The sequence below is a fragment of the Stegodyphus dumicola genome, chromosome 5, assembly GCF_044657685.1.
Source record: "Stegodyphus dumicola isolate Sdum_Otavi_A_Nest chromosome 5, ASM4465768v1".
Classification (NCBI taxonomy): Eukaryota; Metazoa; Arthropoda; class Arachnida; order Araneae; family Eresidae; genus Stegodyphus; species Stegodyphus dumicola.
Window position 1 is genome coordinate 222,229,380 of NC_140772.1, and position 13,356 is coordinate 222,242,735.

At 32.1% G+C, this 13,356-nt stretch overlaps 1 protein-coding gene across 7 annotated transcripts in view; it reads right to left on the bottom strand.

Annotated features, from left to right (window-relative positions):
• LOC118183348 (uncharacterized) overlaps window positions 1-13,356 on the bottom strand; it is a 384,570-nt gene that overhangs the window by 50,933 nt on the left and 320,281 nt on the right. The window lies entirely within an intron of this gene.

Below are 13,356 nucleotides of genomic sequence, written 5' to 3' on the forward strand. Positions count from 1 at the left end.
AAAAGTTAATATTATGTTTTGTATTTTAAAAATTATATCTCTTCCACCCTGCTGGCCCAACCTTTCTTTTTAAGGGGGGATATGCAAGATATAACAAAATATGATAACTGCTTTAAAAAAATAATTAGCGCCCTCAAAATTTACATTCTAGATTTGGTGATCCCCCCTAAATTCATCTGTTCTCCCAAATTCCAGATTCCAGATTTTTCTATGTTACGTAACGTTTTAATGCAGGCCCACCAGCGGCCGAGCGGTAAAGACGCTGAACACTGGTAGTTCGGTCTGAGGTTCGAATCCCGCGAACGGGCTGGCTGCATGGGCGTTTTCGTGGTTTTCCCCATGTGTAACGTGTATACGAGCCAGTTTCCCTTAGAAAGTCCTCCACAAAAGGCATCCCTCCCTTTAGGCAGATAGCCCTCGTGTGCTTTGCCATAATTAAATACACCAACACCGTTTTAATGCAGATACCTCTTGTCCAATCAAATTAACTGTACACCAATACTTTCTCTAACTCGAACTGAAACTATCGACTCCACCCTTCTTCCTCTCAGTTGCAGCGTTATTTTTCGCTTACGCTTTTCTGCTGGCAACACGCTACTTTTCCATGCTGTTGCCTAATATGCCTTATTTGCCTAAGATGACGTCGTCCTTTAAAATGGAACTTACTGTATTCTAATGAAAAAAATACCTTGTCTGCAAAAGGATGATTTGATATACGTTATTAAAAAAAAAAAAAAAAAAAAGAGAGAGAGAGAGATAGCCTTTTTTCAAGCTCTGCTGTGCTAAATGCATCATCACGCTTTTCTACTCGGCCACGGTCTTATCAGCCATCTACGAATAAGCCCTGATTTCAAAATTAAATATCTCTACAACAAAGATCGATAGAATTATGCGGTAAACTGTACGTTCATTAGCAAAACTGTAAAAATGGGGTACAAAAGTTTAGAAAATTTAGTTACGAAAATCCTTAACAGATGGCGCTCTGCGCTGAAAACTCTTTGTCTGAAAGGAGTAAAAAAAAAAACAATAAATTGAAGCAGCCTTTGCAATCAAAATACAATTTTTTAAAATGCTCACCGTTCGAAACAATGAGGTGGCGTAAACGAACAATGAAATTTGGCATCACGTTTTGCAATGTCTCAACGGAAATGGAATCACATGCAACAACAATCAACGATTCAAGCTTATCTAGAGTAGCGGGATTGTTTCGATAGACAGTGTCTTTCAATGCGCCCCACAGAAAGAAGTCACAAGGACTCAGATCGGGAGAATATGGAGGCCAAGCTGTTCTTGTGTCAGTAAATTGCAGATAATCTAACGCAATTACTCTATTTCCAAAGTATTCATGAAGAAAGCGAAAAACTTTATCTGTTCGATGTGGTCGAGCCCCATCTTGCTTGAACCAGTCGATCCTCCAACGCTAGTTGAGTGCTGACATATTGTTCCAAAATTGTAACGTAACGTTCAGTAGTTATCGTTTCTCGTACGAAAAATGGTCCGATAGTGCCTCTGGCACATACCGCAGCCCATGCAGTAACTTTAGGCGAATGCAGTGCTTTCTCTTCACACAAATCAGGATTTTCGGTACCCCCAAATCTCCAGTTTTGTTTATTAACGATTCCATTCAAATGAAAATGTGCCTCATCAGTGAACCAGATGCAGCTCACATCAAATCTGTCGTTGCCGACCATTGTTAGAATCTGATTCGCAAAGTCAACCCTTTGTCGCACAGCTTTCATGGGTATGGCCTGATGACTTTGGATTTTGTATGGAAACAGCCGTAGGCTATTTTTTAATATTTTTTGCGTGCTCGTGTACTTCAAACCTGTTTCTGTTGCCATCCGTCGGATGCTTTCCCTAGCATTTTGCTGAACAATTTCAGAAACTTTGGCTGCATTTCAGGAGTGACTACAGTTTGCCTAGGCCCAACATTTCCCTTTCGATCATCAGCCACGCTGCCAGTCCGTTCAAATTTCGTGAAGAGCATGCGAATGGTTTTCGCATCGGATCCAACTGGAGCATTGAATCGGTTTTGAAAACTGCGACGTGTTGCCGTAGGACTGTGTTCTAATTGGTAAAATTCCAGAAAAAAAAAAAAAAAAAAAACGTTGTTCAATGGAATACATTATTTCACTTTCTACGCTAGCCTTTTTTCACTAGCCAACAGTCGTATTCGAATTGAAAGCACATTTTTAAAGGCTATTGATAGGTCATTGCGATTAGAGCGTCATCTGTTAACGATTTTCGTAACTAAATTTTCTAAACTTTTGTACACCATTTTAGAGTTTTGCTAATAAACGTACAGTTTACCGCATAATTCTATCGATCTTTTTTGTAGGAGATATTTAATTTTGAAATCAGGGCTTATTCGCTGATCACCCTGTATATGTGATACTTTAGCAGTCGTGGTGAATCTTGGCATCAAAAGTTCAGGCATGGCTTTTGCAGAGTGGTAAAGGCTAATGACGAAACACAGAGGAATTTCACTTTTAATTGCACATATTTATTTAATTCAAATAGCAAATCAATTTCCTTTTCCGACAAAGTTCTCCAAATTACATATTTAATAATGAATTACTAAGTACGATTAAATTTTGACTTTCTGCGTCATAACATTCTAACAAAGAAGGAAAGATGAGAAGAGTAGCAGCACAGGGAAAGAGAACCTTCTGACGTAAAATGGCGCGCACTCAGTACTTATAGTAGCGGTTATGTAATAGACGCGAATATTCCGGAAGGTACTGGTCTAGGGGGAAGATACTAAATTGAAGAAAATTAATTGAAGGTTGCATGTTCGCGTAGAGCAACGTCATTGTATTTTTTACATTTTACATATATATACATAAATTAACGAATTTTACAATTATATTTATAGAATTTAACTTATTGCATAACAATGAGTATTTCATTAAATGGAATATTCCCTTAAAGGAGACTAAAAAGCTAATAGAAATCTCTTCCGTCCAGTGCCGAAACTGTTTTTAAAAAATTCTCTTAGGCATCTTATCACACCCTACATATTCTCCAGTTTGTGTTGGCAATGTGTGTATACAGTTTGTGTTGGCAAATTATTCTGCATTTCATTCATTACATCTACTGAAACTAATAAAAGTATATTTCACTAGATTTTTTGTTCTGAAATAAGATAGTTTTACCAAAAGCCTGAAGATGAATATAAGCCATTCATTATAACACAGTTCAACAATGTCTCTCATTTCTTTTCGCAGAAAGAAGACTGGTAAACTAGGATTTAAAGGTCCTGTATTCAAGATTTCGCTTTTCATATATCTTCCTGATGGTGGAAGGCAGGTCCTAAGCAGTGAAAATTTCAAGCACATTTTTGGCAGTCAACAGATACCCTCCCATTTGATCAAGTTTACATTTTAGCCAACTATGCACTTATCATCAAACTTAACAAAACGATATAAAATTGTTGTTTTAAGGACGTGAGGAAAGTTTTAAGCGCCAACACATATTTTACACGAATTTTAATCTCTATTTTCAACTAGTGTGGGTTGATAATTATCTTTAATAAAAACAGAAAATATTCACCAATGCTGTCTGTCTCTGAGAAGAATCACTAAAACAAAATTAACAGTTATACAATATTTATTCACTTGTAGATACATACAGAACAATAGATATACCAATTAAAACATCTGATGTTAAATACCACATGATTTCCTTGGACGGGCTATTAAATTATACACATTATTTTGCTGCATTTTATTTTAACTTATTTAATCGAATTTCACCCGAGAGATAGTTCTCATTCAATCAACTCAGATCTCACTTCGCAACAAGGCAATACATAAACTCAAAACATCTTCATTTAAAACTGTAAAATACACATAAAAAATAACAATTAAAATTACAGGTTCTACGCAAAAACAAGCAATTCAGAGAACGGACAGGAAGGCAGATTTTTTCGGTGCACAAAACTGAAAGTTTACTTTTAGTTCCACTCGGCAAAAAGACACTGAAGGTGCAAAAACTGAATTTAATATTCTATAAAGAGCTTCAAATGTAAACAAACAGCAGCTTCGTTAGGCTTAGTACCATTTAAACAACTTTTAAATTGTTGATAATTCAACAGCTATTGCATGCAGATTAACTAAAGGTATAAGAACCTTAACCGGAATATAAGAACAACATAATTCAATCCCTTTTTAAAGCAATAAATGCATAATTTACCAACTTATAAGAATAAATACACTGAAATCACGCAGCTGGGTAACACGGTGTGTGTGTGTGTGTATATATATATATATATATATATATATATATATATATATATATATATATATATATATATATGAATTTAACAAACATTCTCTATTGGTAAAAAGCAAATTTAGAATTAATTTAAATTAAATTTAATGCAAACAAATAAATGATTAATGTTGCGAACTAATCTACAATATCATTTAAATTCTGAGAGCGTATGTAAAACAAGTACAAGTATCAAATAAGTTATTTGCTAGAATGATATTTATGGAAATTTATGTGACTGAGACGAGCCATTATTAAAGTAAAGAGGGAGCTAACCTACAATACAGTGAATTTTTAGAGTAAAAATTCTTAACTCAATTTTTGGACAGGAAAATTAAAAAACTGGGAATTTAAATGGTACTGCTAATTTAATTCACTAAATAAAACTATTGTAATGAAAATGATACTTTAAAAAAAGCAAGTGTAAAAATTATCATTCATAAACTAAACAAAATCAAACTATTAGAACTCGTAAATGGCATTTTGAAAAAATAAATATATAAATAAAAGAGAAACAAACTAGGTAATTAGCGTTAAAAGCAAACAAAATTGCTTCTAAAGAATAAAGTTAAGGTAAATTTAATTTTATACATATTCATATACTTTTGGTGACGCCGATTTCAATCAAAAAGGAAGGTGCATACTACATGTTACAGCAGTCCCATATACAAAATTTCAATGTTCTGAGGCAACTCGTTTTTGAGTTATGCGAGGTACATATACACAGACGTACTACGTATTGATATCATGGGGAAAAAATCTTTCCTGAATCAATTTTAAAACCATTATACAATCCCTTTAAGGAAAAATAGGGGAAAAGAGTCTTTTATTCTGTGCGTATGTACAGATTATCCCACATAAACATCGTTCATATAGATTCTAGAGAGATCAAAATGGTTATTTTCTTTGAAACATGATACTCGAAATGTTTCGCGATTACAAAACTTCCTTTATTTCGTATAAGGAACTAAAATGTATTCTTCTCACCCCCTTTTTTTATTTGTGAACATAACAATTTAATAATTTCTCTAAGGCATCTACTCGCGTACTAGTCTGAGTATTATAGGTTTAAAGATTTTAAGACTTCCAACCAAGAAATACACTCTGGCCTAACATATGGCGCATTAACACTTTTACTTACCATAAAAATAATACCTAAAATACTTACCATAAAAAAGAAAAAGTACATTAAAAATTTAATCAGTACAGCTAGCGTAATTTCATTAATTTTTTTAGCTATTTTAGTAGTCAACGAAAGGTACTGCATTTTGGTTACATTAATATAATCAACAGCTGTGGTCCGACGATTCTACACATTATACACAATATAAATTATATATTTATTTAATTATACTGAGAAAAGGGCTGGAATGGAAGAAAAATGTTTACAGCTTTCATTTTGCAATGAATAAAAGTAGCTTATTGATTACTGTAAATACGGAAAACGAAAAAACATAAGCATATTTATTTTCTTGTCAGCAAAACATGTTACATAAATGTAAAGTCGAGACTATATATATGTATAATATATGTATTAATTAGTACCTCCAATACTTTTCGTAAAAATTGACATAATTGGCGAATTCTTTTAATTTTGCGAAAGAGTACACAATACAAAGTAGTATTGTTACGAATGTTGTATATACGTAAATGATTTTAGTGAAATTGTAGTATTTTTTTATATATAATGTAACATGAAAAGTCTGAGGAGAACGAAGCTCTGCCGGAAAAATAAGATTACAGAAGCAAGACTATTTAACATTGAGGTAAATGGCCATCTCGCTAAATAGGCGAGATATCACCAAGCTAGCAATGGTTATTACGACTAATTTTGTCGACAAATTTAGAAGTCGCCAAACATGGAGAACATCAGGCGACATTTTGGTTCGGTCCCTGTATAACTAAAATTGGTACTGTAATTGAATAACTAATTGATACCCTTATATATATATACTAGAGATTTCCAGGCGGCCGACGGAAAACTATGTAAAAGTGGAATCAGTTCTCATTTTTTAGTTCAGAGTTAAATCTCCGTGCAAGCTTCGCTCTTTACATGTACTTTGTACTGCGTTCTGTTCAACATTCTTAGTAGTTTAAAGCGGTAACTACTAAAATGTTAAAATATCGGCGAACAGAGAAAGATCTTTTTTTGAAAGCAATTACAAAATGCTAGCCATCCACTGATTTTACTAATGAAAGATCTCAGTTTTCACTAGTTATCTTTCTTTCCCAATGATAATAAACAATTTGCTTATACAATATTTTACTAATAGCTATAACGCGATTCGTTGCTATTTAGTAAATCTTCTTATACGGGAGTGGACAGAGAACGCCTAGCGTGTGTGCTATATTGCGACGGTTGATGAAAGGAAATGTGGGGAGTAGAATTTTTAAGGATTCCCTTTATGAAAACATTCTCGAAAACCTGCTGAAAAACCATATAAGATCGTTTTTCATTACTAAGATCCCTATCTTAGCACTAGGATTATGAATAGACGCCGGCATTTTATGCAGCCAACTTCATAATAATACATCGGTGATATCACCTTCATTTACAGTAACATTCTGTCGAAATGAAATTCCGAAAAAAATAGTCTAATGATATTTTTAGTGTCGGAAAATCTAACTCATTACTTTAGATGGGAATGTATTGAATAAATCGTAACGCCCACTGTGATGTTATCAAAATCACACATCATTATTAGCCACCTTTCACAAGCATTCCTATGGAAGAATGGAAAATCATGTCAGGAGCTACATTTCGTGCTATGTCTTCTTGGAAATACCTAGCACGTTATAAAAGTAAATAAATAAACTAAATTTATATCAATTTTGATCAAAATAAAAATTATTTAAGGAACGTTACCGGCCTAGGAAATTCTACTTACACAGCATACTAAAACGAGGAATAAATAATTAAGTCACAAAAAATACCCACAATACCACAACGCAAAAAAATACCCGTATGTGGATTTGTGAATATTAATTTCATACGATAGAAATTTTCTTCACTTTTTTAAATTTCTAAAACGAATTTTATTTTATTAATCATTTTTGAAACTTTAAAATTCAGTTTTGTTCTAATTTATGAAAAGATCGACTGCTAAAAATTATAAAACATTTAAGTTTCCTTCAATAGCAACACAGAAAACATACCTGCCGCCTAACTTTTGTATCAAACATTAGTAGAAAGATCATTCTAAACGACACACGATTGATTGATTACATCCATTGTGATTCGACTCTTATTTTCACACATTATTTTTATTCACAAAATACTAATATCTGACTGCAAGTGAAAAAGTAAAAAACTATTTTGAATGGCTATTTATGTTTCCTTTCTACGATGTACAAAAATAAAGTTTTACATCATTTAGTGATACTCTTTGAAATACAACTTGGAAAAAAGAATACCGTATACTTACTGCAACGTCTATGATTCGAAGAGCCGGTTTTTATAGTAACCACTTCTTTGCTTTTCGAGAGATTTCAAGCTTGAAAGAAGCAAACAACAAAATCGTCTGAAAGCAGCCGTTGCCGTTAAATTTAATTCTTCGAAATAAATTTTTTAACTTGGATTAGTTACAAAATTTCGCATCATGCGTTTCTTAAGATTCCCCATTTTTTAAAGAATAAATAAAGAAATAAGTAAAGTTTTTTTTTTTTTATTATTTACACCCCTAACTTAAGATATTTTTAAAAAAAATTTTTAAATATATAATATTACCAAACTATTTAAAAAAAATTATACATGCTAATGCGAAACTTCATAAATAGTATGGTTGAAATAATACGGTAGAAATTGAATGAGTTTTTAGCAAACCAATTTCCATTATTTCTCCACCACATTTCTTGGATAAAAATGAAAACTGATACTGTGTTTAATTCGCAATACGGTTAAAAATATTACAGTGCTTATCGTACAGGAAACGATACACGAAACTGTAGTTGTAAACCATCACGTGTAAAGCGAAATAGATTAAAAACGACTGCATGAAAATTAATGCACTTTGTCAATTCAAGCCACTCCCTTAAGAATCTTATTTATTATGATACATTAAAAAGATGTAAAAAATACAGCAGTTTAAATTTACATTAATATTTTTGGGAGGGAAATAAATTATAACTATTTGAGACTTTAATTATAACTATTTGAGACTAATTAATTTCACGCTAATTTTTTGCCTTTTAATTTATTTCTACATATTCCAACTTCTAGATGTTACAAGCTTCTGGCGAACTCATGCATCTTTTAAGTTTTACAACAGGGTTATTTAACCAAATTTTAATTCAATACAATTTTTTACACCTAAAATACACAGCTTTACTTCTGCTCAGAAAAGAAAATAAAAGCTTTTAGCTACTCATCAATAATTTTTATTTTAATTTTTTGTAAAACTTGATTTAAAAAAAACCTACACATATCTCTAAACTCTAATAGAAGTTACAAAAATTGTATTTATATGTATACATAGTTTTTATATTTTCTATACATATTTTAAAAATCAAAATTTCAAATTTTTACATATATATATATATATGATAATTTGTTCCTAAACCTGAGAAGGTGGTATAAGTTGGATGACTATCAGTTGAAGGATTTGTATATAGTGTAATTACTCAATTGTATATATTGTAAAAAGCTAATTGTCTTCAGACTCATGCTGTTACTATACTGTTACTAAAAAAAATGGGCCTATTTCATGACTTTAGTCTGTCTAATAGCTCTTGGACAGTGAAAATTCCTTTTTTCCCTTTCTTAAATTCTTAATCATTGCGACACGACAATTAGCCAGAAATTAATTAATTTCCATTCATTAGTATTTTCAAAAAAATCTTAACAGACAGTCTCACTCAAATAAGAACTCCACATAATACATCCCTCAAGAATTCCGAGTCCCACCCACTACCATAAATTACTTCAACCAAGTCTTACCGACTGATATTATTCAAAGCCCCCACTGCCGCTAAGAATTTTAGGACACCCAACACTTATGAGTCAGACACGAAGAGAACACTTTGCCAACTCCCCCACTAGAAAGAATGTAAGTTACTTAATACCTTTTCTGGCCTTTATATCTTCATGCACATTCACTGTTCTTATTATATTTTATTTTTTTATATTATTTTTATATTATATTTATATTGTCTTTGATTTATTTTTAAAAAGTTTGCATTATTTATCTTATTTTGTAATTTTCTATGTTTATTTCAACTTTACTTTGAATTCGATTTCATAATGACAATTTCCAATGTTTAATTTTTACAAATAATATAGAACTCAAATGCATAAACATGAAGGTGTCGGGGACGGTTACTCGGGTTATTTAGGATTTCTCTACAGAAATTGCTTTTTACTCCAAATTGAATTGACTAAATTGCTTCATAAGAATAAGTTCTTTGAGTATCAGCATTGGTTCATAATCCCTTCTATTCGCCTGACTAGAATTCGAGATATTTGGCCTGACTAGAATTGCTGGTTTGGCTTTAACTTATAACTCGAGTAAAGACGAAACACCTCCGTATTTACGTATTTTTATCAATTATTGTTCGTTGAAAGGGAGTTAGTTTGTTCCCCTTGAAAAGTCAACTAATTTCCGATCAATGACAATGATTACATGTTTTTAATTTTCCTTTTACCATTGAAATTTTATTCTTCATGATGATTTAACTCTAGTCCCCGTTAAAACATTATTAACATTTTGCTTTCTAATTACTTCAAAACATCTTTCGAAATATAACTTACCAGTGTGGATTCACTCTTTTAAAATAATTCTACTTTAATTAAACTTAGGAGATAATATAATCAATTAATCAATATTGTTTAGGAAATAAATTATATATATATATATATTTGAACTTTTGATTATTTAAATAAATATAGAAAATATAAAAATTATATATAGATAAATAGAGGAAAGAGGGGCAGAGATTGAGATGAGTTATTATTGGATTGTTTATTGAAAGCACGTAATTTTTTTAGCATAAGTTTGTAAACAATAGTAGACAAATTTTTAACAAATTTTACCCCAAACAAATACAATTTAGTATGTATGAAGGCAATGTTCGAATATTATTTTACTAAGTCCCATGACGTTTATTTATATATAAAATAACGTTATAATACATGTTTTCTACATAAAAATTACAAGCATTCTATTTCGATTTAAATGAATTTCCAACATACCTTCTGACGACATCTCTCTCATTACCTAATTATACAAATACGAAATTATTCTGTAATTATGTCTTCCAAATTTCAAGTTATAGTGAAGCACTTTTTCTCAATATATTCGAATTCGGAAACGGATGTTCGAAAAGCAAACTACACAAAGCTCAATGAATATCTGACATTACAAAAATAAAAAACTTAGGAGTCATTGGCACGAAACGGGCACAAAGCGCCAGTTATGGCATACTGCGTTTTTCTCCTTGTAATAATACTAATAATGGTCAACAGATGGCGCTCGTTTCATCAAGAAATCAATGAATGTATTCGCGGTATTTTCTACGTCATTCTCCTATCGTATTGTCTCATCATTTTAAAGCCTACTCACACGTACAAAAATTAATTTAGTACAAAATATAAGAATAATCTATTTTATAAAGTGAAATGGACTTTATAGTACCAGAAATGGCTTTATTTTTCAAGAAGTAGTTGTGCGAAGTAGTTCTGTCTACCCATGTGCCCTTCTGGATCATTTTTCATGTACATCAGCGGTTCTCAACATTTTTTGCCTTATGCACCCCTTTCATCATAGCCTGGAGATCATCCCCCTTTTTTCCGAAACGAAAAATATCCGTACATTTATTTAAATTTAGATAAATTTTTTTAACAGCACAGTAGGAAAAAGGTGGAGTCAGGCTGACCGCATTTCCCCTTACTTATACTATGAAATTCCCCTATAGGGAAGATTCCCCGCTAGGTGAGAATTTCTGGTTTATATCATCTTCAAACTGGGTTCAAAATAACTCCTCTATGGGTTAGGCAAGTCAAAAATCAAAATTCTCCTTTTTAATATTACGTGGACCATTAAATACATATATTTTTTCATGTATTTCCACGCTTGCACTTTATTATTATTACTTCTGAATTCTTTATTATTATTTTCTTTATTATTATCATTTATTATTTCTTTATTATTATATTATTTTCTTTATTATTATTTCTTCCTTATTCTTTATTATTTTTACGTTTATTATTACGTTTTAAATTCTTTGCAATATATGCTATTTGTTTCACGGTAAAATTTTGACTTGTATTTTTAATGAAGTATTTTATTATTTCACTTACGCTTTCAATTCTTTATATAGAATTCTCTTTATTTAAGGGCCCACCAGCGGCTGAGCGGTAAAGTCGCTGAACTCTGGTAGTTCGGTCCGAGGTTCGAATCCCGCGAACGGGCTGGCTGCATGGGTGTTTTCGTGGTTTCCCCCATGTGTAACGTGTATACGAGCGAGCTTCCCTTAGAAAGTCCTCCACGAAGGCATCCCTCCCCTTAGGCAGATAGCCCTCGAGGCTTTGCCGTAATTAAATAACCTAACCTAACCTTTATTTAAGGTACAAGATTCTAATTAAAATTTACTTTGGTTTTTCCTTGCTTTGGGGAGGGGCCAGAATTTTCGGGTGAACTATTATAATTAAAATACATTGAAATGGTTCATCGGCTAATTCTGGATACTGAAAAGGACAGATTTTTGTGGAAGAGAAATTTCAGTTGTTTTCAGAGTTCCGCCTCCTGACGAAGTGGCATTAAAGTTGATTGAATTCCTCTTCTATTATGTTCATTTTTCTTTAAATTTCATTAATTTTTTTAATTCGGGTATTGCTTGTTTGAAAATTTCTGGTTTCAACATTTTTAAACTTCTCTATTGCATTTTTAGAATATTTGAAATTTATTAATTACGAATTTCAATTTTTGGTCTTAGTGAAAAATTAGTTCTAAATTTCTTATTTTATGTCGTTACTTATACTATAATGTCGTCATTATTACCTAAAATAATGTGAAACAAATCTGTTTTATGAATAAAATTGTAATGAAATAATGATTTCCTTTCAACTGCTCTCATGTATACACGCGACACTGATGTATTTTCCATGTTATATACACAAATATAGCTTATATACCAAACACAACTTCTTCGAAGTTCCGAAAGTCTAATCTACATAATTTGTTTCAGATTTTTTAAATATGTAGATAATTTAGTAAAATTGCAGTTTCTTTTTTTTATATATATATTTTTTTAGGGGATATAATATAACAAGAAAATCTGAGGAAGCAAAGCTTTAACGGAAAAATAAGAATATAGGGGCACGTCTAGTTAACACTGAGCAAATGGCCGTCTCGCTATCGGCGAGAAATCGCTAAAAGTCATCAAACTTGGAGAGCATTTGACGACATTTTGGTCCTGTCCATATTTAACTGTAATTGGTATTGTGACTGAATAAATGTCAGTAATTTCGAGAAATGGAAGGTACTAGAGATTTCTCGGCGGCCGGGGGAAAACTATATAAGACCAGAGACAGCATTAGTTTCGAAGTTGTTTAATTCAGCGTGAGTTCGGAGTACTGAGAGACCTCCGTAGGAGATGCGCTTTGCATTGCGTTGTGTTTAACGCCGTTAGTTTTCCGAGATAAAGCTACTGACTGTGCTCTGTGATACTGAGAAGAGCTGGAAAGTTCCAGAACTGTACGGTTCTCTATTTTGGAAAATAAGTTTTATCAAGCTAGAATCGGCTCTGTATGCATCAATCAATCTATTATAAACCCGCAGGCAAGCAACAATATTAAGTTTTGATAGAATTACGATCAGGTTACAAGACATCTTAGTAGAAAGAGTTATACGAAACGTTATGGATAACAACTTTCCTAGGTAACATTTTCTCAATAAATTTCAGGTTGATTCAAAAATGTAATGCTGACAGAAATTTTTCCTAAAAGTCCAACATGAAATTATGCATTAGTTTCACTACATAAGTAATTCTGAAAGTGAGCGATAGCCGCTGGAGTGTCTAATGGGGGCGTTTTTTCAGTGCCATTTGTTTCATAGTTGACATCTGCAGTCGTAACATGATCCATTTGCT